Source organism: Procambarus clarkii, chromosome 8 (assembly GCF_040958095.1).
Source record: "Procambarus clarkii isolate CNS0578487 chromosome 8, FALCON_Pclarkii_2.0, whole genome shotgun sequence".
Taxonomy (NCBI): Eukaryota; Metazoa; Arthropoda; class Malacostraca; order Decapoda; family Cambaridae; genus Procambarus; species Procambarus clarkii.
Genome location: NC_091157.1, coordinates 42,064,113 through 42,091,157, shown reverse-complemented (window position 1 = coordinate 42,091,157; position 27,045 = coordinate 42,064,113). Strand labels below are relative to the sequence as shown.

General features: G+C 45.4%; 1 protein-coding gene across 4 annotated transcripts in view; it reads right to left on the bottom strand.

The window, feature by feature from the left end:
* Positions 1–19,163, bottom strand: part of mri (BTB/POZ domain-containing protein mrityu) — a 423,115-nt gene extending 403,952 nt beyond the window's left edge. For all 4 annotated transcript variants that reach the window (XM_045744968.2, XM_045744969.2, XM_045744965.2 and 1 more), the window contains exon 1: positions 19,026–19,163. The gene's annotated coding sequence lies outside the window, so the exon portion shown is untranslated. The remainder of the gene's footprint in view (positions 1–19,025) is intronic.
* Between the last annotated feature and the right edge of the window lie 7,882 nt (positions 19,164–27,045).

Genomic DNA, 27,045 nt, shown 5'->3' with positions numbered 1-27,045 from the left:
CATCAGCACCACCTACACTAGGTCTGGCCCGCATATATAGCAGCTCACCACCGGCCAAACCTCAGAATACACTTCGTGCTCTCAAAGCAGTAACATATACTGTTGCCTTCCCAGGAGACAGTAGATGCGTATAGCTTTTAGTATAATGTATTGTGTTACACCTCTCTTTGCCCTTAACCCTTAGACTGTGCAATACATCTATAGACGATGGGAGTAACTTTAACGATACTGCACAATACATCAATAAATGATCGAGTGTCTAGCGGTAGATTTTAAACGCCCTGCGTGGGATAGGGGTAGCCATCGTCGAGCCCCACCCAACAATAAACAAACGCCACCTGGGAAAAAAATCCAGCGTAGGCCGCCACTGTGTACAGGCCTCAGTTACCCAGCAGATATCATGGCGAGCACATCACGTTCCACCGACTGACCCCGCTCAACGAAGCATTCATGGCGACCGCTGACCAAGGATGAAATTAATAAGAATTTTCCGGGATGGTGATGAATTTTATATTGACGACTCCGACATGGATCATGACTACACATAGCCCTCAGATGTGGATACGACCAACGATGAGAGTGAACATGCTGGTTCCACAAGGGCTAGGCCTAGCATCTCACTCATGCCTCCTTGCCCTCACTCGACCCCACTTCGTGCAAGACCACACAGTTCATGTGCTACTTTGCAAGATATTGATGTTTTGGTCGATGAGTCTGAGGAAGGTGAATCATTTTCTGGTTTCAGTGACTTAGAATCGAAAAATAGTTTCAGGGCCGCTAGTGCCAGTGGAGTGTGTGGTGTTGCCAAGCAACATTTTGTCGCGTCAGCAGCATCTGGCCCAGCCATGTGGTACCACATGGGACCATATGGGGACACTGATGAACAAAGACCCTCAACATCAAGTAATTTTCCGTCACCGTCCCTGCCCGCCCCTACTGTTGCTAGGCCAGTTTCAGCTCCTGGTCTATCTATGGTTTCCTCACATTGGTGCCGCTATTGCCTCTCGAAAGACACCAGGTGTTTTTGTGTGGAGTAAAGGGACAGATTTTGTTCCACAAATTCCTGTCTTTGATAATTCAGATGTTGAGATTACAGACCTTTTCCCTGATACAAGTCTCGATATGTGTGAAATGAACTACTTTACCGCATATTTTGATGAGCTGCTCATGGAATATATATATTCTTTTATTTATATATACAAGAGTTCTTGCATTCTTGTACAGCCACTAGTACGCGTAGAGTTTTGTGCAAGTCCTTAATCCTATGTTCCCTGGAATACGACCCCCGCGAAGAATCGTTTTTACAACCAAGTACCCATTTTACCATTGAGTTAAACAGAGGCTACAGTTCAGGATTTGCGCCCAGTAAATCCTCCCCGGCCAGGATACGTACCCAGGACAAAGCGCTCGCGAAACGCCAGGCGAGCATCTTAACCACTACGCTACGGAGACTGGTGCAAAACTGTTCAGGAAACGAACAAATACGTGACTGATCTCATTCATGAGGAATTATCCGATGTTTCACATTTACAGCGATGGAAAGATACAACTTTAGGTGAAATGTATGTTTTTGGCACTGTGTATGTTGATGAAACATTATGTCAAACACGTACTCGACCATTATTGGAGCAAAGACCATACTGTTTGAACACCAATGTTCAGCAAAAATATGTCTCGAGACAGATTTTCGATAATCCTCAGGTGTCTTCATTTTGCAGTCTGGAAGATGATAGACTTTGGAAGGTAAGGCACATCCTGAATGAACTTAATGGAAAGTACAGGGATTTCTACATACCAGCTCAGAAGCTGGTGATTGACGAATCCCTTGTGCTTTTCAAAGGACGTCTTGCCTTCAAGCAGTATATTCCCTCCAAATGCCACCGATTTGGAATGAAATTCTTTGTACTCTGTGACTGTGAAACAGGAATTGTGTTACACATGATAATGTATACAGGTACAAATGTAGACATTCCTGCTAATGACCAACATGGCTTCTCAGGTAGTGTGAAGTCACTGCTTGCACCATATCTGAACAAAGGCCACACATTATACACAGATAACTATTATACCAGTCCCTTGCTAACTAGGTTCTTGATTGATAATAGAACTGGAGTGTGTAGCACAGTGAAGGCAAAACGAAGGGAAATGCCAGTGTTTCACACTGCTATGCAGGTTGGTGATTGTGAGCTAAGAAAAACTGGTGCAATGCCTTCAGATGCAGTGGAAAGACAGGCGTGAAGTGAACATGTTGACCACCGTTCACTATGGTCTATTGTGTCTTGGACTATAATATCAACATGCGTTTGGTGGATAAATGTGATATGATGGTGGGGGCAGTGGAGTGTGCACGGAAAACAGTGAAGTACCCGATTGATACCTGGTTGATGGGGTTCCGGGCTTGACCCCATCAAGCCCGGCCCGAGGCCAGACTTGACTTGTGGGAGTTTGATCCACCAGGCTGTTGCTTGGAGCGGCCCGCAGGCCCACATACCCACCACAGCCCGGTTGGTCCGGCACACCTTGAAGGAAACAATGTAGTTTCCTCTTGAAGATGTCCACGGTTGTTCCTGTAATATTTCTGATGCTCGCTGGTAGGACGTTGAACAACCGTGGACCTCTGATGGTCATACAGTGTTCTCTGATTGTGCCTATGGCGCCTCTGCTCTTCACTGGTTCTATTCTGCATTTTCTTCCATGTCGTTCACTCCAGTACGTTGTTATTTTACTGTGCAGATTTGGGACCTGTCCCTCCAGTATTTTCTATGTGCATATTATGTGGTATCTCTCTCGTCTCCTTTCTAGTGAGTGCTGATTTTTGTATCATCTGCAAAGGATGACACGAAGCTGTGACTTGTGTTTTTGTCTATATCTGATATGAGAATGAGGAACAGCAGTGGTGCAAGGACTGTACCTTGAGGTACAGAGCTTTTAACTGCGCTCGGACTTGATTTTACTTGATTGACTGTTACTCTTTGTGTTCTGTTCGACAGGAAATTGAGTATCCAGCATCCTACTTTAACAATTATACCCACTGACCTCATTTTGTGTGCAATCACTCCATGGTCACATTTGTCGAATACCTTTGCAAAATCTGTGTATACGACATCTGCATTATGTTTTTCCTCTAATGCCTCAGTGATTTTGTCATAGTGGTCAAGTAGCTGTGAGAGGCATGATCTTCCTGCTCTAAATTCATGTTGGCCTGGATTGTGGAGGTCATTGGCTTCTATGAATCTAGTGACCCGACTCCTGATCACTCTCTCAAATACTTTTATTATGTGGGACGTTAGTGCAACTGGTCTATAATTCTTTGCCAATGCTTTGCTACCACCCTTGTGTAGAGGGGCAATGTCTGCTGCTTTAAGCGCATCTGGTATCTCCCCTGTGTCCAAGCTCTTCCTCCACACTATACTGAGTGCCTGTGCTACTGGCACTTTGCATTTCTTTATAAATATTCAATTCCATGAGTCTGGACCCAGGGCTGAATGCATGGGCATATTGTCAATTTCTCTTTCAAAATCTGCCACGCTCGTGTTGATATCAGTTATATTTACAGGTGTTTGAGTATCATTCATAAAGAAAATCTCCGAATCTTCCACTTTCATGCTGAGTATCGGAGTGCTAAACATGTCTTCATACTGCTTTTTTAGGATTTCACTAATTTCTTTGTCATCCTCAGTGTATGAACCTTCACTAATACGAATAGGTCCAATACTGACAGTGGTTTTCGCTTTTGATTTAGCATATATGAAGAAATATTTTGGGTTTTTCTTTATTTCTTGAATTGCTTTCTGTTCTAGTTGCCTTTCTTCAGTCTGATAGGAATGCTTCAGTCTCTGTTCAATTTCTTCAATCTCCCTGTTTAAATTATTTCTTCTTTGTATGGAGAATCGTGTCTGCTTGGACCAAGTGGACCAAGAAAATGTTTTTCCACCTTGTTGACGTAACAGTGCTGAACAGTTACAATATGTATCTTGTCAAAACAGGCAGTAAACGAAACTTCCATGCATTCAGTTTACTGTACTGACACAATTACAAGAAAAGTTTAGCAAAGCAATTCCTGGCATACAGAGGCCCATTCTGAACTTAGTATTGTGCCATGCTCTCACACCCAGGCTCACTTTCAAGGATGCCTTTGTCACACACATTGTAAGGTATTTTCCACCAACTGGAAAGCATGCAGTAGGCCAGCATGAGTGTATTGTATGCATGACAACAACAAAAAGGGAACAGAAACGTAAATTGGTGATGACTTGGTGCACAACGTGTCAGGTCCCTCTGTGCTATGTCAAATGTTTTGACGAGTATCACAGTCTTGATGACTTCTAAATGTCCAAGACTGGTGCAAAAACATGCAAATACAGAATAAGTGAGTAAATAGTGAAAACAATTCATGATAAAGTGTATATTTACTGAAAAATAAGACAGTTTTGTGCAAATACTTATATGTGGACACTAATATGTGGAAACAATATACATTTAGAAGAGTTGTATTATAATAAAACATCAAGTGAGAACATATTGAACCACACCAGTGAAAAAAATGGTTGTAAAATACGCCATTGATACTTTAAATAATACCGCGAAAATAAATTCGCAGCAACTCTGGCTCCTCCGCCGCACCTGACTCAGCCCGGGCGCACCACGTTCCAGCAAAGATGATCCGTGATGTCATCAGCCAACTTCTTGGCTCATTTGTCATTGGAAAGTACATACAATAATTTTTTTTTTTTTTTTTTCCCATGCTCAGGGAACAAAAATAAAGACATTAATAATAAAAAAATATTCTGGAAGTGGCAGCCAGTGGCGGGCTGCCACTGCCTGCCATTGCCACTCAGCATACCAACTTAGTGGTTCGTTATGGTGAACACGAATGTAGATACTTATATATAGCGTCTGTATATAGTGAATAAAAGCAAAAACAGTATTGTGGGAGGAGAATGTGGGTGAGTCAGGTGACTTGAGGGAGGGCGCGAGTGGCTGGCTGGTACACAGCAGTCACTCCTCGTTACTTTTTGACTCATAATAGCAACTTAGTGGTTCGTCATGGTGAACAAAACATGCAGATACTTATATATAACCTGTGTATATAATGTAATAACTGACAAAGTATTTGTTCGCTGATTGATGAACATAATTGAATCAACAATATGCACACCATATTTTTGAGTACAGTGATGATTCACTCATTTTATTATATAAATATATCACACTACACACTATTGAATAATATTACAGCAAAAAAACTACGAAAAATCAATCAGAGACATTGAAATAATTAGGTAATTATCTCTTTGTGGCAACTCCGGCCTGACAGCTTGCGATCAACAGACCGCCTGGGACGCATGCTGAGTCAGCGCCTGTTTTTTGCCAGACTTCCCCGCCCTATAGCGGCAATATATGCCACTTACGATTTTTTTATTATTTTTCCCATGATCAGTGAACACAAATTAACAGATTAGCAAGAATTTTTTTTTTTTTCAAAATTACATGTGCCTGTGGGGAACAAAGGAACAAATATCCCTAGCATGTTAAGGGTTAATATTTTTCATTCTTTTGGAATTTACCCGCAGTTCTGATAAAGAGATCTAGGGTGGTTCTAGATAAAAACTATCACCTGAGGATCACATAAAGAATGCTGAGCGAGGAGCCTATGCTACGCTTTCTAACTTAAGAATTGCTTTTAAATACATGGATGGCAAGATACTAAAGAATTTGTTCACGACTTTTGTTAGGCCAAAGAGAGAATATGCAGCGGTTGTATGGTGCCCATATCTTAAGAAGCACATCAACAAACTGGAAAAGGTGCAAAGACATGCCATTAAGCGGCTTCCAGAAATGAAGGATAAGAGCTATGAGGAGAGGTTAGATGCTTTAAATATGCCAAAACTTGAAGATAGAAGAAAAAGAGGCGATATGATCACTACGTCCAAAATAGTAACAGCGTAGTGATCGATAAATTTGATAAGAATAATCGATAAAATCTATAAAACTGATAAGGAAGAATTCCAGAGACCTGCGTCCTCTTCAAGAACAAGAGGACACAGACTCAAGCTAAGGAAACAAGGGTGCCACAAAACATTAGAAAATTTTCTTCTGCAGAGTGGTAGACGGTTGGAACAAGCCAAGTGAGATGGTGGTGGAGGCCAAAACTGTCAGTAGTTTCAAAGCGTTATACGTCAAAGAGTGCTGGGAAGACGGGACACCACGGGCATAGCCCTCATCCTGTAATTACACTTAGGTAATTACCAATTGATTGACAGTTGGGAGGTAGGGACCAAAGAGCTTAAGCTCAACCCCTGCCAGCACAATTAGGCGAGTACAACTAGGTGAGGACGCGTGCACGCACACTGCAGAGGACGCGTGCACGCACACTGCAGAGGACGCGTGCACGCACACTGCAGAGGACGCGTGCACGCACACTGCAGAGGACGCGTGCACGCACACTGCAGAGGACGCGTGCATGCACACTGCAGAGGACGCGTGCACGCACACTGCAGAGGACGCGTGCACGCACACTGCAGAGGACGCGTGCACGCACACTGCAGAGGACGCGTGCACGCACAATGCAGAGGACGCGTGCACGCACAATGCAGAGGACGCGTGCACGCACACTGCAGAGGACGCGTGCACGCACACTGCAGAGGACGCGTGCACGCACACTGCAGAGGACGCGTGCACGCACACTGCAGAGGACGCGTGCACGCACACTGCAGAGGACGCGTGCACGCACACTGCAGAGGACGCGTGCACGCACACTGCAGAGGACACCTGCACGCACACTGCAGAGGATACCCGCACACACACTGCAGAGGACACCCGCACACACACTGCAGAGGACACCCGCACACACACACTGCAGAGGACACCCGCACACACACACTGCAGAGGACACCCACACACACACACACACTGCAGAGGACACCCACACACACACTGCAGAGGACACCCCCACACACACACACACACACACACACTACAGAGGACACCCGCACACACACTGCAGAGGACACCCACTGAAGCGGACACCCGCGCACACACACTGCAGAGGACACCCGCACACACACTGCAGAGGACACCCGCACACACACACACTGCAGAGGACACCTGCACACACACACTGCAGAGGACACCTGCACTCACACACTGCAGAGGACACCCGCACACACACACTGCAGAGGACACCCGCGCACACACACTGCAGAGGACACCCGCACACACACACTGCAGAGGACACCCGCACACACACACACACTGCAGAGGACACCCGCACACACACACTGCAGAGGACACCCGCACACACACACTGCAGAGGACACCCGCACACACACACTGCAGAGGACACCCCCCCACACACACACTGCAGAGGACACCCCCCCACACACACACACATCTCCTGCAGCACATATCAAGCGGATAACATCAGCGGCATATGCCAGGCTGGCCAACATACGAACGGCATTCAGAAACTTGTGTAAAGAATCATTCAGAACTTTGTATACCACATATGTCAGGCCAATCCTGGAGTATGCAGCCCCAGCATGGAGTCCATATCTAGTCAAGGATAAGACTAAACTGGAAAAGGTTCAAAGGTTTGCCACCAGACTAGTACCCGAGCTGAGAGGTATGAGCTACGAGGAGAGACTACGGGAATTAAACCTCACTTCGCTGGAAGACAGAAGAGTTAGGGGGGACATGATCACCACATTCAAGATTCTGAAGGGAATTGATAGGGTAGATAAAGGCAGTCTATTTAACACAAGGGGAACACGCACAAGGGGACACAGGTGGAAACTGAGTGCCCAAATGAGCCACAGAGATATTAGAAAGAACTTTTTTAGTGTCAGAGTGGTTGACAAATGGAATGCATTAGGGGGTGATGTGGTGGAGGCTGACTCCATACACATTTTCAAGTGTAGATATGATAGAGCCCAATAGGCTCAGGAATCTGTACACCTGTTGATTGACGGTGGAGAGGCGGGACCAAAGAGCCAGAGCTCAACCCCCGCAAACACAACTAGGTGAGAACACACACACTACAGAGGACACGCCCACACACTACAGAGGACAAACCCACACACTGCAGAGGACACACACGCGGCAATGCTCACATGCCAGGATTTATTCTACCCAGCACCTCCACATAAATTAAAACTCTGTCCTTATAAAATAATACCAAAGGCTTTATACACATTTCATTTACATCACTGTTTGTCATATAAAAACAGTGGTCATGTATCAAAAGCCACACACAAAAAACTAAACTTTTCATTATGAGGTACGAGCTGCATTCAGAGTGCTGCGGGTGGTAGGGAACCTATACTAACCGAATGCTCTCCTTCAACTACTGGCTCCTCACCCAACACGACCACAGCTAGATGAGTCCGGGGTGAGCGAGAGAGGACTGGATAAGATGCTGGTTAACATAGAAGGGGCAGCTGGGGTCTGGGCAAGGAAGCAACAGTCGGTTGGTGTGGAGAAAAGATAATCGGGATGAAGGTGGGGATAAGATAGCCGGAATGAAGGTGGGGGAAAGATAGCCGGAATGAAGGTGGGGGAAAGATAGCCGGAATGAAGGTGGGGAAAAGATAGCCGGAATGAAGGTGGGGGAAAGATAGCCGGAATGAAGGTGGGGGAAAGATAGCCGGAATGAAGGTGGGAGAAAGATAGCTGTAATGAAGGTGGGGGAAAGATAGCCGGGATGAAGGTGGGGAAAAGATAGCCGGGATGAAGGTGGGGGAAAGATAGCCGGAATGAAGGTGGGGGAAAGATAGCCGGAATGAAGGTGGGGGAAAGATAGCCGGAATGAAGGTGGGGAAAAGATAGCCGGAATGAAGGTGGGGGAAAGATAGCCGGAATGAAGGTGAGGGAAAGATAGCCGGAATGAAGGTGGGGGAAAGATAGCCGGAATGAAGGTGGGGGAAAGATAGCCGGAATGAAGGTGGGGGAAAGATAGCCGGAATGAAGGTGGGGGAAAGATAGCCGGAATGAAGGTGGGGGAAAGATAGCCGGAATGAAGGTGGGAGAAAGATAGCTGTAATGAAGGTGGGGGAAAGATAGCCGGGATGAAGGTGGGGAAAAGATAGCCGGGATGAAGGTGGGGGAAAGATAGCCGGGATGAAGGTGGGGAAAGGAACTGCCGGGATGAAGGTGGGGGAGCAACTACTGGAGTGAAGGTGGGGGGGGGAGGAATTACTGGAGTGAAGGTGGGGGAGGAACTACTGGAGTGAAGGTGGGGGAGCAACTACTGGAGTGAAGGTGGGGGGGGGGGGGAATTACTGGAGTGAAGGTGGGGGAGGAACTACTGGAGTGAAGGTGGGGGGGGGGGGAATTACTGGAGTGAAGGTGGGGGGGGGGAATTACTGGAGTGAAGGTGGGGGAGGAACTACTGGAGTGAAGGTGGGGGGGGAATTACTGGAGTGAAGGTGGGGGAGCAACTACTGGAGTGAAGGTGGGGGAGGAACTACTGGAGTGAAAGTGGGGGGGGAATTACTGGAGTGAAGGTGGGGGGGGGGGGAATTACTGGAGTGAAGGTGGGGGAGGAACTACTGGAGTGAAGGTGGAGGAGGAACTACTGGAGTGAAGGTGGGGGGGGGAGCAACTACTGGAGTGAAGGTGGAGGAGGAACTACTGGAGTGAAAGTGGGGGGGGAGCAACTACTGGAGTGAAGGTGGGGGAGGAACTACTGGAGTGAAGGTGGGGGAGGAACTACTGGAGTGAAGGTGGAGGAGGAACTACTGGAGTGAAGATGGGGAGCAACTACTTGAGTGAAGGTGGAGGAGGAACTACTGGAGTGAAGGTGGAGGAGGAACTACTGGAGTGAAGGTGGGGGAGCAACTACTGGAGTGAAGGTGGGGGAGGAACTACTGGAGTGAAGGTGGGGGGGGAACAACTACTGGAGTGAAGGTGGGGGAGCAACTACTGGAGTGAAGGTGGGGGAGGAACTACTGGAGTGAAAGTGGGGGGGGGGGGGAATTACTGGAGTGAAGGTGGAGGAGGAACTACTGGAGTGAAGGTGGAGGAGGAACTACTGGAGTGAAGGTGGAGGAGGAACTACTGGAGTGAAGGTGGAGGAGGAACTACTGGAGTGAAGGTGGGGGAGCAACTACTGGAGTGAAGGTGGGGAAGCAACTACTGGAGTGAAGGTGGAGGAGGAACTACTGGAGTGAAGGTGGAGGAGGAACTACTGGAGTGAAGGTGGGGGAGCAACTACTGGAGTGAAGGTGGGGGAGCAACTACTGGAGTGAAGGTGGGGGAGCAACTACTGGAGTGAAGGTGGAGGAGGAACTACTGGAGTGAAGGTGGGGGAGGAACTACTGGAGTGAAGGTGGGGGAGGAACTACTGGTGTGAAGGTGGGGGAGCAACTACTGGAGTGAAGGTGGGGGAGCAACTACTGGAGTGAAGGTGGGGGAGCAACTACTGGAGTGAAGGTGGGGGAGCAACTACTGGAGTGAAGGTGGGGGAGCAACTACTGGAGTGAAGGTGGAGGAGGAACTACTGGAGTGAAGGTGGGGGAGGAACTACTGGAGTGAAGGTGGGGGAGGAACTACTGGTGTGAAGGTGGGGGAGGAACTACTGGAGTGAAGGTGGGGGAGGAACTACTGGAGTGAAGGTGGGGGAGGAACTACTGGTGTGAAGGTGGGGGAGGAACTACTGGAGTGAAGGTGGGGGAGGAACTACTGGAGTGAAAGTGGGGAAGGAACTACTGGAGTGAAGGTGGGGGAGCAACTACTGGAGTGAAGGTGGGGAAGGAACTACTGGAGTGAAGGTGGGGGAAGTGTCTGCCTCCTGCTTGTGAACATCATAACATTGTGTTCACTGATTTCTGGACCTTTTATATAATCTTTATTACAGTCAAGATCTTGATCTTGATTAACTTGATCTTATCTTGAGGTTATCTTGATATGATTTCAGGGCTTAGGGTCCCCGTGTCCCGGTCCTCGACTGGGCCTTCTTTCTGTTACACATCCCCAGGAAGCAGCCCATAGCAGCTGTCTAACTCCCAGGTACCTATATACTGCTAGGTGAACAGTGGAATCAGAGTGAAAGAAATTCTGCCCATTTTTGTTTCCGCCTCCACCGGGGATCGAACCCGGAACCTCAGGACTACAAATCTGAAGCGCTGTCCACTCAGTTGTCAGGCGCCCCTATGCCAATATGCGACCTATGCCCCTATGCCATCTATGCCACTATCATTGCAAAATAATTCCAGTAACATGTTTTATTATTAAGTGGTGCTGTGGCCTCCCTAGCTGCACAGCTGTACTGTGGCAGTACTGAGGCTTTCACAGTCAGGAAGGCTGCAGATGATTTTGTTTTGTTTTGTTTTAAGATGTATTTACCTAGTTGTACTTGCGGAGATTGAGCTCTGCTCTTCTGGCCCACCTCTCACCTGTTAATCAATCAACTGTTACCCCACGCACGCACACACACACATAAGCCTTTTACATAAGCGCAGTAAGTCGAGACGCATTTTTCTATCAAATTTACATCGTAACTCGAAATTATCGTAAGTTGGGGGAATTGTAAGTCGAGGGGCCACTGAATAGCTGCTTTGGAGAAAGTATAACACAGGGCAACAAAAGTCATTCCAGAACTAAGTTAACTCTCATACCTGAAATGATTGACAGGGCCATTTTAACCCTTAAACTGCTCAGCATAAGGGGGCAGGGAAGCGAAAAATATTTGACTCGTGTAAAAATTACTTAAAAATCTCCAACTTATTGGCTTCAGTGTCATGATACTTTCATCAAAATATATTCAGAAATTGATTTTAGAAAAATATTTAAAAAATAAAAAACTTTTATGATAAGAACAGCTCCTGTGAACTGGAACTGATGGATAATGCAATAATAGAGAGATGCAAGCACTTGTCCAACACACAAAGAAGAGGAATAGTAGTCAGAAGTGCCCACAGTGAATATGCAGCTGGTACCTTTCACTGTCCAGTTATTATCAGTTACTTTCAACAATGTCCAAAAAACCAGCGTTGAATGTAATGAAATGCCATTTTCTGGGCGAGACCCGGCGGCTTCCAGGAGCTATCCCAGGCTGATATGCTAATGTCAGACTTTGGCATCAGTCATGTGTATGGAGTTCTTAGGCCTACCGGGGACCACGGCCAGAACCAGGCCCCCTCAGAGAGGCAAGGGGAGCAATGGCCTATAGAAGCCCCCGTGTGGTTGGAAGCATTCTGTCTGCCATCGACCGGAACAGGCACCCAGAAAGGTAAGCGCCTCGAAACAAACCCCTATTCTGGTTAAAATTGCTACCAAAAGCCAAACTAGTGGATAGAACTCCCCAACAGCAGAAAAGCAAACTAGTGTGACATCACACGCCACCGCGCCGCTGTCTGCGCAGCTCCCCCCTCCCCGGGAGGGGGAAGGGGCAACCCCAGACCCTCCACGCCGGCTACCCACACCTCGGTTCTTGAGGCTGATGCTATAGGCGAAGGTCGTGTGCTCTGGCTCCGGTGTCGCTACAGCACTGTGCTTTGCGTGTGGTATTTGTTTTTGTGGGTGCGAGAGCCAGGAGTTATCTTCAGTACTCGGGCTGTATGCGCCTAGGGCTGCCTTCCCTAGGTGCCCTGTAAGTACTGCCCTTGGGGCTTGGGGCCTCCTTCCACAGGCTCCTCGGGGTCTGCCTCTGCTGGTCCGTTTTACCTTTTCGGCCGCCTGTTGGGCTCTTGGGTGCTCTGTTCTCCCTTGTTACCGGCAGGTAAGAAGCAGTTTGCACTGGTAGGGGCGCAGGGTGCTGCACAGCTTGTATTCCCGACATAGCAGCTGGCTCTGTTCCTTGAGGTTCACTGTCCTCTTGCGGGGTTTTGTTTTTCTTTTTGCCTGGTGGGGGGTTCTGTCCTATTATTCCATTAGTTTTTGCCCTTCCACGGTTCTCCTCGGTGGCACCCCCTGCTAGGTCCCCGTGAGTGTACACGTCCCTGGGGTACAGCTATAGAAGTTCGTTTGGTAGTTTCGGGCGCCGGTTAGCAGTGCCCTGCCTGGGACTACCCGAGCTCGAGTCCTCTTAAAGTAAACGCTCAGGACCCTGGGAATCCCCTAGGGGGCGCGTGGGTCCGATGGATGTGATCCTGGAGTCCCCACTCACTGTGTGAGAGTTTGAGGGTTGCTCGGTCCCCTTGTCTCAGGGTGACCCTCATTGTTTTTGCCTCTGCCACGCTGCCTGTTGGGTCGGTGATACTTTCGACCCTGAGTCCTGTGAGTGTTGCTGCTTGCTTCTGACTCAATTTACCCAATCCTCTGATGATTCTCTTCGGGTACAGGCGGCGCGTGCGTTGCAGTCTAGGTTTCGTCTGTTGCAACGCGCTCGGTTGGTTGCTCACCCGGATGCCCTGGGGCTGCCCCACTTTGCTTTTCGAGGCCCGGACTTGGGGGTGGGGGTCGCTTCGATCCTTTATTCAGTCCGCACCTCCTCGTCCTTCCCCTTCTGTTCCTTCTGGTCCCCCCCCCCCTGCTTCCTGCCCCGATGCGTCTGAGGGTTTCGGGGTCGGAGCAGGGGTTACTTGATCTCGAGACTGGCAGCTTCGGGGGGTGCCCCTTCCGGGGGGCGGCAGAGGCATTCAAGTCTTGTCTCCCAGCCGAAGCTTCTGGGTCTGACCAGTGGGCCCCCCTTCCTCCAGCTTTTCCAGCTGCTCCGTCCTTGTCTTGTGGGGTCGGAGCTTGGGGAGAGGACTCGGCCTCGGGTCCTGTGGTGAAGGACCTCGAGGCTGGGGAGGGGCTGACTTGGGGCCTTGGGCCCCACTGGACCCCACCTGGGTTCTTCTTCCCTCTGAGCGGGGCTTATTGTTACAAGGAGTGGGGTTTTCTTTTCCCCCCTCTGCGTACGAGTTGGATTTGGTGTCGGCCCCTCCCCGGGTTCAGTTCCGTGTTCCCCCGGGTACGTCGGTTCCGTCTTTCCAGAGGTTTTTGGCTTATCGCATCCAACCTGGTGTGGTGCGGGTGGCCTTTGCAGCTTACCTCCTGCGTGACCCGGATTATGCCTTGGAAATGGATCCGTCTGAGTTCAGGTTTGGGACTTCGTTCCCTTTCTGGCTCCGTTACGAGGTTCCGGAGTCTTCCTGGCTAGCGGACTGCCCCTTGTTTGTTCTGGATTCCTGGCATTCCTTCTGTCGTTCCTGCACACTGGAGTGGCAGGAAGCTTCCACGGTGCTTAAGGTTTTCCTGGGGGGGCGATCTTGAGTACCTAAATGAGTGCTTGTTTGCCCCTGCCCTTCCCCGCGATGTAGGCGTTATTCAGCTCCATGTGCAGGTTCCCACCCTTTTGGCGGCGCTCATTGCGGAGGACTTGCGCGCCCGGGGCCTTTTGGCTTCGGCCTTGCAGTTCTTTTCCCTCCTGGAGCTGTCCTCGGATTGGCTCGTGGAGGATGTGAGGACGCTTGGGTCCGTCCCGGGGTCCGGCACCTTGTCCTCGGCTGCCTTGTTGAAGCTGTTCACGCCGATTTTGCAAGATGCGGTTTCCCTGTTTTATGCTTCCCGTCTCGCGTGTCGGCAGACGGTGCTGGGTTCCTCCGTGGAATCTGCTTGGGCTCTGGCTCTTAGGCGTTCTTCACCTTTTTGTCCTCTTCTGTTTGAGGAGTCAGCCGTGGCGCAGTTTATTCAGGCTGCGTCGGCAGCTTGTCGTCCGATGTCGGACTTGTTGGTTTTCCGAGGGTCCCGGGGTGGGTCTTCCTGGAAGGGTCGTGCCAGGGCTCAGGGTTCCTCTTGTCGTGGTAGGCCTCTGGTGTCAGGTTCGGGTTCGGCTCCTGCTCCGAACTCTTCCTCGTTTGGTCGGCGCGGTGTTCACTCTGTGCAGGGTTCTGGGTCTTGTAAGGGTCGCCGGCCCTTTTGCGGTTTGCCCCATTGACGGGGCGATGGGGGGGTGGCTTGTGCTGTTCGCCCGCACCTGGTCCCACGATTCTTGGGCCTTTCGGGTCGTGTCTGGCGGCCTGCGGTGGTGTTGGGTGGCCCCTCCCCCCCTTGGGGGGGTTGGGGCTGGCAGGGCAGGTTTCTTCCCCTGTGCTCTGTCGAGTCGTCTTGGAGTGGGTACACTTGGGCGTTGTCGAAACGACGTCGTCTCTCAGATGGGTTTCCAGTCTGTTTCCGGTTCCGAAACAGGACTGCGCGGACCTGCGGTTCATTCTGGACTTGTCCCGTCTGAACCCCTGGGTTCATTGCCCCTCCTTTCGGATGACTACCCTGTCTCAGGTTCGGCTTCTCTTGGAGTCGGGCGCTTAGATGGTGTCCCTGGACCTCCGGGACGCTTATTGGCATGTCCCGATTAATCAATGGTTCAGGGACTGGCTCGGTTTTGTTGTGGGGCATCCGAGTTACAGCTTTCGTTGTCTCCCATTCGGGTTGAACCTGGCACCTCGCGTGTTCAAGCACCTTACACGGGTTGTGGTGGCTCGTTTGCGTCTCCTAGGTGTTCGGGTGTTGGCCTACCTTGATGACTGGCTGGTTTGGGCTCCCAGCCGGTCAGCTTGCTTGCATGTAAGTGTACTTGCAATATGACCTAAATATTTAAATATTCTGGTTGCATGATGAACATCTATATTTGTGGGACCCCTATGCTCATGGGGCCCCCGGGCAAGTACTTACTGCATGCCCATCAGACCCATGCAGTAAGACGGCTCTGATGATTGAGGGCCTCAGAGCTTAACAATACTGCAACCCAGGCATGACAAGGCAGAGCTCATCAAAACCTTTAAAATACTGAACAATTTGGAGGATATTGATCCAGACAATTTCTTCAAAAGGTTAGATGCAACACAAACAGGGAACAACAGTTTCATGCTCAACAACTCACAATGTAGGACTGAAAACAGGAGATGCTTTTTCACCTACAGTTACAAACTCATAAAGCTGCCTACACACCGAGTCCACAAGTGCCAAAACTCTTAAATTTTAAAATCTAGGGGAAAATGGGGGGACCATTGACAAGCTGCCAGCTTCCTGACCTTATCGAGGCCACTAGTGTGTTACTGGCCCTCGGGTAAATTCAGGTAAATCCATGGAATTGCCTACACACCGAAGCTATAAATACAGTACTAGGATAGACTAACAAGCAGCTGACTAACTCCCGAGTACCTACTTACAGCTAGGTGAACAGATGCATTAGGTGATAGGAAATGTGCCCAACCATTTCTGTCCCGCCCAGGATTCAAACCCGGAATTCTTGATTGTGCGTCGAAAATGAACCTGACTGTACTACCGGGACCCTAACATGTATCAATACACTCTGGCTGCCTGTACCCTGACACAATGTTGTTTATATCAGAAGTACACTGTAGTACTACAGTAGTACTAAAACCACTTTCCTGCCAACCACTGTATTTCCCAGTCGAGCTAACTTTTCTCAATCAATCTACATTTTATTCCACATTAAGATACCTTTACTTCCCTCTACTTGGTTCAGCTTGACTAGTCTGGGTGACATATACAGTACTGTACTACCTTTTTTACTCACAAATAATGAAACATCCAACTTAACCAAAATTAAGGGAGGCATCACAATCTTTTATTACTGTACAACTTATTAAATTTTGAGTCCTGTTTTTCATAGCACAAAAAAGCCTACATTTTTAGTTATGTTTAAGCTTTACCTTGTTCTGACAGTTCTGACAACTTCGTTCTAACAGTTCCTGCGACGGCGCTGGAACCAATCGTATTGGCATTTGCCTTTCCATTGGAGACTTTTGGCACCGTGGAAAGGGTGAACCTGCTGCATAGGTGACAGCTTCTCCCCATATCAACCTACCCTGGCTTTGCGTGCTGGAGAGGCCACTCCAGACCGACAACCAGAGCGCAACTCCAGTCTCCCGAGACTGATGAATGCCTACTACTAAGCTTTATTTTAAAGAAATTAGCCAATTCTATTTTGTTTTTATTTTCATCATCATCAAAATATCACCAATACTAGAGAGTTGCTAGCTTTTCTTGTTTATTTATATGTATTTTTGATATGAAAACAAAAATTATAATTAGATTAATTGAATGCCAGTCACATATAATTTGGTGCTTAAATCACTGAATCATAAGTTTTAATGCAGCTGCAGCTACAAAATGTTTAACTCAAGTTTTTATTTATAAATTTTATAAATCATTATTATTTTTTAATGATTTAGAGAATTAAATATCAGTTGGGCATTTAATAAAAGGATATTTTAGCTTTCAAATGATACTAAAAAAATAATCAATAACATTTAAATAATTCTTCTTTTAGTTAAAGACTTTCAAATATATATATGCATTTATAAAATGGTCAAATATATATAAGAATATATATTTGTAACTAAGCATACTAAAATAGTGGTGAAAATATTCAAACAAGATGTTACTGCAAGCGACCAAAGGGAGAAGAGCACATAAGGGGCCGGTAGCTGAGTGGACAGCATGCTGGACACACAATGCTGTGGTCCGGGGTTCGATTCCTGGCGCCTGCGAGAAACAATGGGCAGTTTCTTTCACCCTGATGTGCCTGTTACCTAGCAGTAAATAGGTACCTGGGAGTTAGAAAGCTGTTATGGGCGGCTTCCTGGGGAGGGGGGTGTTGGGGGGGAGAAAAAAAACCAGTCGTTAGTAACAGTCGATTGATTGACAATTGAGAGGTGGACCGAAGGAGCAGAGCTCAACCCCCGCAAGCACAACTAGATGAATACACGACTTGGATGCACCCAGTTACAGTTTCAATTATGGTAGGCTTACAACCATAGAAAGTGTCCCCCTCCCCCCTAAATGACTTTATTACACAATATATAGTAAATATTCAGATACTATAAAAACCCTGCAAAAGAACATTTTTTATTATTTACTGATTTTTTATTTTTATTAATTACTATTTATGGAACAATTTCACATTTTAAAAACAAATATGAAACAGGTTTGCTGACACTATATCCTACCTGCCTACAAAACAGATTAATAAAATGGTTATCCATCGATCACGATCGCTTAGTACTGCTGTTCAGAACCCAATGAAGCTCAAGGTAAATAGTACAGCACACCAGTGGCCTGTTTCTAAATATTGGAGGGTCCTAAGAGCCAGCATTTACACCATCCTTAACATAGGAAGAATTTCATAATTCAGAATTCTTATATTATTCCTGTGGCAGCTGTAAGCTGAATTTGTTTCCAAGACTTGTTACAATGCATTATCAATAACAATAACCTTAATTTTCCCTTATCAAGCCCAGGATACTTGTTAGGCTTATTTAGATCTGCCTTACCAATGGCTAACCTTGCCCCCAGGATGCAACCCACAATGTTACATAACTCCCAGGTACATATTTACTACTAGGTGAACAGACACATCAGGTGTAAGGAAATGTACCCAAAACGTCTTGCTCTGTCAGGGAAAAGAACCCAGGGAACGACCGCTTGTGAGCTGACAGCACTACTTGCCAGACCCGGTGCCACGCGCACAGCACCGACGACGGTTGGACCAAGTTAGGCGAGAAGGTGGAGGAGGCCAAAACCGTCAGTAATGTCAAAGCGTTCTATAACAAAGAGTACTGGGAAGACGGGACACCACGAGCGTAGCTCTCATCCTGTAACTACACTTGGGTAATTACAGTGGTCTGACCTCTGCTATGGGTCACTGTACTACAAGTTATACAGGTAAACTAAAAGCTAACTCAAAGCTGTCTTACAATAATTGTGCCTTATAATTTGATAATTTGCTATGCCCAACAGCACTGCCTTCAGCTAAGACCTGTAATTAATTAGCAATAAAAATGGCAAAATGTCAAGGTCTGTCATGGCACACTAGTGATGAAAGGCTGAAAAATTTGCTGAAATTTAGACATTCACCAAGCCTATGACACCCTTCCTCAGCACTAATTTTAATATTAAAGACGGTGCCACATTTCTATCTGCCTAAATTATAAATATTCAGCCCCTGTTACACAGAATACAAACGGTAACAGGTGCATTTTGCATTGTCACACTGCATAACTTTTACAATATATGCTCACCCTAACAACTTTAATACAATAGCCTGGAGAAAAACGACGTAGATTGCAAATGCCTACCTTAAGCAGATGGATGTTTTGTAAATGGACGACACTATTAACACAAGCCAAAATTTTCTAAACAGTTTGCAATTTCCTGAAACAGTCGTCACAGAAGAACAACACAGACCTCAACTTCTTCCTTAGCGCCACCGGGAGACGACGTATTAATGACGTCACACAGGTTCAACGTCATGAAAGAGCATTCGAATATCCTTTTAAAATGGTCACTTTAATATAAGATTTGTTTTTGTATTTATATACAAAAATAGCACATCGGGTTGACAAAGTACATACATTGGTAATTGAATGTTACATTCTTGAAAAGGCACTAACACGTATAACGTTTCGGGGAGGTCCTTAAGCCAACAATAAATCTAATAATAGGTACACTGTAATAGAATTTGAATTCAACATAATGACTACATTGTTTTGTTGCGTTCATAATCAAGCGCACAGACAAACTTAACAGTGGGATCGGTCTACAGAATTCCAAACACAGATGTAACATGATAACTCTAATTATGTTAACTATAATACTATAATAACTATCATGTTATTTAATAATAGTATAATAAGTTTTTTTTACTAAATAACTTTAAAGTAATTTATTTATTTATATATTCGAGAAGGTACATTGGGTTTATGAGAGTACATAGCATTGACATTTTTACATTCTTGTATAGACCTCTGTGCTGGTTTCAATGTCTCTCGATCACGTTTGGTGCACATTATCTATCGTAACAGATTGGTTGTCAGATCATCACCCTAGATTGACTACTATATGTATCGGAAATACCATCCTGTCCGGTGGTACTTTTAAACGCAAACGGCTCAGTGTTCCTCCTGCTCGACGTGAAGACTTAAATTGTCGCTCATGTGTTAGAGTGGTACAGCACTTATGATCCCTCCACTGGCAGACATTTAACGACGGTCTAGTACAGAACATTCAGATGTTCGCTGACCCTTTAGGTCGGCTCCCTGCACCATCCAATAGCCGGAACGATATGAAAAGTAATAAACACCATGCATATTACAATGACCCCAAACTGCGTACTTTGAAACGCACTGTCAGGAGAGTTGGACTTGCATATAGGGAAACCCGTACGCCAGCAATGCTCAAGTTCATTCAGAAAAGAACCTGTAAAAAAAGCCTGTTCAGAAGCCTGTTCAGAAAAGTATCTCGCCCTGCCCTGGTGACGCTCTATTACTCCCTCATCTATCCATATCTCAACTATTGTATTTGTGCTTGGGGTTCTATACTACCCAAAATCATTTACGTCCTCTAATTACTCAACACAAAGCTGCTATTAGGACAATATCCAACTCTGGCCTCAGACATCACTCGGTACCCCTACTCAAATCTCTGAATATATTAGATATTAAGTCACTGCACATCCTCTCATGTGTATTTTATATATTTAAGACGCTGAACTGTAATGTCAATCCTGACCTTAAAAGCTTCCTAGAAGGTCGTAACAGAACCCATGAGCACCACACCAGAAACAAATACCTATTTGATATTCCAAGAGTACGACTTAATCAAACTAGAAATGCTCTGCAAATCAAGGGACCCAGAATGTGGAATGACCTTCCCAATCATGTTAAAGACTGTACCTCTCCCTACCAGTATAAGATAAAATATATAAAAGTTCTACCTAAAAGATAAAAAGATAAAAGTACTACCTAATTAACTCCATGTAACCTACCTTACCCCTAAATGTCAACTCATGTCTACTATTTTAAACAATGCTGTTTGTTGACCAAATTGTATATTTGCTATTTTTCTGCCATGTTCCCCCCCCCTTTTTTTATTTTTTATTTTCTCAACACAATTTTTTCTGCGGTTGTAAAAACACGCTCACCGAGTGGGGGACTTATTTTATTTTTATAATAATAATAATTAATTATTACATCAAATAATTAATTAATAATAATCATAAATGATTATAATTGATAATCCTTAAATGAAGAAGCATAGGCTAATTATAACGAATAAATATATAATTAAAGTGGATAATTAATTATTGTGACTAATAATGATTAGTGATGCATAAATTATTATACAGAAATAATATTAATGGATAGCCATTATAATGATAATGTAAATCAATTAGTTAATATTGACATCTCTAATTAGTAAATGAAAGTTGCATTATTTAAATTTTACAGTAATTGCAATTCTTGATATTCTTGGCTTATCACTTTAGGGGTTCCGTCGGAGCACCCCCAAAGGTAACACAAATTCATTGCAAATTGGGACAAGTGTCCCCAGCAAACTACTTTGGCGTCTTCCCTTGGAAAGTAAACCAGGGGATGCAGGGGATCCCGGGAGAAGGGTGGGCGTTTTGTAGTGTGTCGATCGTCTGGGGAGGAGGCGAGCAAGAGGTCCCCGAGTCCCCGGGCGCGCTTTAAGTACCCTGCTTGATGCGCGCGCAACTTTAGTTGGTTAGTCACAAACTTATGGTATTACATTTTCTTCCCCACAGAAATATCACCGCTTGAGAAGCAGTGTCTATTACTTACAGGGTGAGAGCCGGTCGGCCGAGCGGACAGCACGCTGGACTTGTGATCCTGTGGTCCCGGGTTCGATCCCGGGCGCCGGCGAGAAACAATGGGCAAAGTTTCTTCCACCCTATGCCCCTGTTACCTAGCAGTAAAAATAGGTACCTGGGTGTTAGTCGGCTGTCACGGGCTGCTTCCTGGGGGTGGAGGCCTGGTCGAGGACCGGGCCGCGGCGACACTAAAAGCCCCGAAATCATCTCAAGATAACCTCAAGATACAGTGTACCTGAGAGTACTTGTAAGCAATCTACCTCATTTTTCTTTTTTTTGTGTTTGTCTTGTATAGCTTGTTTAGATTTTTATTATTTCCCCCTTTTATATCAAAATTTTATTTTGTAATTTCCATTCTTGCCTTGTTTTCCTACAACCAGCCTTCTTATGCAGACAAGTATAGACCCAGAACTAAACCTCTTATCCACTATCTATGACAATCATACAATACAATACAATACAATACAATTTTATTTAGGTAAGGTACATACATACAATAAATATTTACAAGGATTGTTTAACTTATAGGTATAGCTAGTACATACAATGCCTAAAGCCACTATTACGCAAAGCGTTTCGGGCATGATAAACTTAAATGACAAGCTTAATACTAATTGAGCATAATGAGTAGAATGAAAACAAGAAATGAAAACATAGATGAAAAAGCAGCACAAATACAATTATGTCGACAAACAGCGCTCTTTAAAGAAAAAAACAGACATTGGTTGACAATAGAAGGGTAAGGTAGGTTACAGGGAATTTATTAGGTATAGCTTCGCTTTTAACTTAAACTGGTTGAGAGAGGTACAGTCTTTAACATGGTTGGGAAGGTCATTCCACATTCTGGGCCCCTTGATTTGTAGAGCATTTCTAGTTTGATTAAGTCGTACTCTAGGAATATCAAAACTGTATTTATTTCTGGTGTGATGCTCATGGGTTCTGATACAACCTTCTATGAAGCTTTTGAGATCAGGATTGGCATTATAGTTTAGCGTTTTATATATGTATAATACACATGAGAGAATGTGCAGTGACTTAATGTCTAACATATTCAGAGATTTAAGTAGGGGTACCGAGTGATGTCTGGGGCCAGAATTGGATATTGTCCTAATAGCAGCTTTGTGTTGAGTAATTAGAGGACGTAAGTGATTTTGGGTAGTAGAGCCCCAAGCACAAATACCATAGTTGAGATATGGATAGATAAGGGAGTAATAGAGAGTCACCAGGGCAGGGCGTGGTACATAATATCTGATCTTAGAAAGAATGCCCACAGTTTTTGAAACTTTTTTTGATATGTTTAGAATGTGTCCCTGGAAATTAAGCTTGTGGTCAATGAGAATGCCAAGGAATTTGCCATCTAATTTGTTACAAATTTGGGTATTGTTTATTTTGAGATTTATTTGATTAGAGGATTTATTGCCAAACAGAATATAAAAGGTTTTGTCAATGTTAAGGGTGAGTTTGTTGGCAGTTAGCCACAGATGGACTTTATTTAGCTCAGTATTTACTGTGGCATTTAGAGCAAGGGGATCAGGACTGGAGTAAATGAAGGTTGTGTCGTCAGCAAATAGAATTGGTTTGAGGTGTTGGGAGGCATTTGGAAGGTCATTAATGTAGATGAGAAAGAGGAGAGGGCCAAGTATTTTGCCCTGGGGAACACCAATGTTGATGGGTAGGGTGGGAGAAATTGTATTATTCACAGAAACATATTGGAGCCTGTCAGTAAGGTAGGATTTGAGGTATTGTAGGGAGTGTCCTCTGACTCCATAATGATGTAATTTAAGAAGAAGGTTTTGGTGGTTGACAGTGTCAAAAGCTTTACGCAGGTCCACAAACAACCCAACAGAGAACTCATTTTTATCAAGAGCTGTATGAATCGAGTTAAGCATACTAATAAGTGCATCGTTAGTGCTTTTTTTGGGTCTGAAGCCATATTGGCAAGGGCTAAGTATATTGAGTTTGGCTAGATATGAGTAAAGCAGCTTATAGATTAGTTTTTCAAAAATTTTTGACAAGTTTGGCAGGATAGATATAGGTCTGTAGTTGTTAACATCTGTGAGATTACCACATTTGTGGACAGGCGTTACTCTCGCTTTTTTTAGAATATCTGGGAAGGTTTGGAGTTCAAGTGACTTGTTGAAGAGCAAAGCAATAGCAGGGGCTAAAGATCTGGAGGCTTTTTTGTAAATTAAAGTTGGTATCTCCTCAAGGGCACCAGACTTGGTTTTAAGGGAAAGGATTATCTCATTGACGTCAGTGGAATTAATAGGCTTTAGGTACAGAGAAATTTAATGATCGAAATTGCAGATATTTTACAGCACATGTTGTAAGCAATGTATTAACACATAATCACAATATCTCTGTAATTAACTTGAATGTAAGATCTCTAAGCAAACACTTCAATGATGTTAGTGCCTTGATTGAAACTATTGGCAACAAATTCTCTTTTATTATACTTACTGAAACGTTGTTAAAAGAGGATACTACTCAACTCTTTAACATGCGAACTACTCAGCAATTCACAACTGTCGACCAATTCAGAGATACCTGGTTGATCCCTGGTTGATGGGGTTCTGGGAGTTTTTCTACTCCCCAAGCCCGGCCCGGGGCCAGACTTGACTTGTGAGAGTTTGGTCCACCAGGCTGTTGCTTGGAGCGGCCCGCAGGCCCACATACCCACCACAGCCCGGGTGGTCCGGCACTCCTTGAAGGAAACAGTCTAGTTTCCTCTTGAAGATTGTTACGACCCTGGGGTCCTCAGTGGAAACCAAAGGTCAAAATTGAGCTAAATAAACTACCTTATAGCATTGGACGCATCGCGAGCTGCATGTGTTTGTATCTTCCCTGCCAGACGTAAGACTATTCTTGTTTCTCAAAGAGCATTTAAAGACTGAGCTTGGGGTTGATTATTAAATAATAAAATAGGCACCAACTATGTTTACTAATACTTTCTAATCATTTGTAAAGTAAACCTGAGTAAACTTGGGATAGGAATGCTGTACGATTAGTTGAGTAGTCTGCTGGCAGCGAGTGAACTGAGGGAGGAGAGTGGGGATGCTCGCTCTTCTCAGTTGGCGTTCGAGGTGTAAACAGCGGGACTCTGTGGCTGCACCTCTCTCCCCTTCTACCTTTCCTCTTATTTATTTCCCTTACCTTAAGTTAAGTATATCCTGTGTTGTAAGTGTGCCTACTCTGGTAGGGAAGATTGGTGAGACCTGGGGGTAGTATTTGCCAGTGTTTTGGGTACCCCTAAGTGTTGTGTTGTGTTGTATTAGGGTACCACGTGGTCTCACTACCCTAAGCTGCATCAAGCTTCAGTTCTTAACCAGTAGTACTTTACCCTAGCTTGTTCACAGTGTAAACCTTGTATCCTGCCTATGTGGACCAAGGCTTTTAACGTAAGATAGTGTAGTAAAGTAATTATTATTGTTATTGGTGTGAATGTATATGGGGGGTTGTTAAGGGGTTAATAAATAAGTAAGTTAGTTAAAGGAGTATCCATTTTTCCTGTGTAGGAGATCTATGATCAACCTCTAGGCTGACTATTGCTGTAATAAGCCACTACAAGTTTATTTTTATATATTTAGTGGGGGCCGGGCCTTTGAGATCTCCCATATTTGATAACTCTTAATGCTAACTACTGCCCCTACATCCATTAACACTAGACTCCCCATAGAACACACATTGATTTGTAACAAAGATGTCCACGGTTGTTCCTGTAATATTTGTGATGCTCGCTGGTAGGACGTTGAACAACCGTGGACCTCTGATGTTCATACAGTGTTCTCTGATTGTGCCCATGGCACGTCTGCTCTTTACTGGTTCTATTCTGCATTTTCTTCCATGTCGTTCACTCCAGTACGTTGTTATTTTACTGTGCAGTTTTGGGACCTGTCCCTCCAGTATTTTCCATGTGTATATTATTTGGTATCTCTCTCGTCTCCTTTCTAGTGAGTACATTTGGAGAGCTTTGAGACGCTCCCAATAATTTAGGTGCTTTATCTCGTCTATGCGTGCCGTATATGTTCTCTGTATTCCCTCAATTTCAGCAATCTCTCTTGCTCTGAAGGGGGAAGTGAGTATTGAGCAGTACTCAAGACGGGACAACACAAGTGATTTGAAGAGTACAACCATTGTGATGGGATCTCTGGAATTGAAGGTTCTCGTAATCCATCCTATCATTTTTCTGGCTGACGCAATACTTGCTTGGTTATGCTCCCTAAACGTTAGGTCGTCGGACATCATTATTCCCAAATCCTTGACATACTGTTTTCCTTCTATGGGCAGATTCGATTGTGTTTTGTACCCTGTATTATGTTTAAGATCCTCATTTTTGCCGTATCTGAGTACCTGGAGTTTATTACCGTTAAACATCATGTTATTTTCTGCTGACTAAAGAGCCTAAAACTGTACTCCCTTGAGCGCAGGCGGGAGAGGTACATAATAATTTACACGTGGAAAATATTAGAGGGGCTGGTCCCAAACCTGCACACAGAAATAACATCACATGAGACCAGAAGACATGGCAGGATGTGCAGAATACCCCCGTTGAAAAACAGAAGTGCAACTGGTACTCTGAGAGAGAACTCGTGGAAAATATTAGAGGGGCTGGTCCCAAACCTGCACACAGAAATAAAATCACATGAGACCAGAAGACATGGCAGGATGTGCAGAATACCCCCGTTGAAAAACAGAAGTGCAACTGGTACTCTGAGAGAGAACTCTATCAACATCAGAGGTCCGAGACTGTTCAACACGCTTCCACTACACATAAGGGGCATAACTGGCCGACCCCTCACAGTGTTCAAGAGAGAACTGGATAAGCACCTCCAAAGGATACCTGATCAACCAGGCTGTGACTCGTACGTCAGGCTGCGAGCAGCCGCGTCCAACAGCCTGGTTGATCAGTCCGGCAACCAGGAGGCCTGGTCGACGACCGGGCCGCGGGGACGCTAAGCCCCGGAAGCACCTCAAGGTAACCTCAAGAGTGCCAAATCGAAAACTTTGTTAATATCTGTTTGTAGTTAATCAATGTCTTCAGCAGAGGTAATTTTCATGCTGATTTTTGTATCATCTGCAAAGGATGAGACGAAGCTGTGACTTGTGTTTTTGTCTATATCTGATATGAGAATAAGGAACAGCAGTGGTACAAGGACTGTACCTTGAGGTACAGAGCTTTTAACTGCGCTCGGACTCGACTTTACTTGATTGACTGTTACTCTTTGTGTTCTGTTCTACAGGAAATTGAGTATCCAGCGTCCTATTTTACCAGAAATACCCATTGACCTCATTTTGTGTGCAATCACTCCATGGTCACATTTGTCGAATGCCTTTGCAAAATCTGTGTATACGACATCTGCATTATGTTTTTCTTCTAATGCCTCAGTGATTTTGTCATAGTGGTCAGGTAGCTGTGAGAGGCATGATCTTCCTGCTCTAAATCCATGTTGGCCTGGATTGTGGAGGTCATTGGTTTCCATGAATCT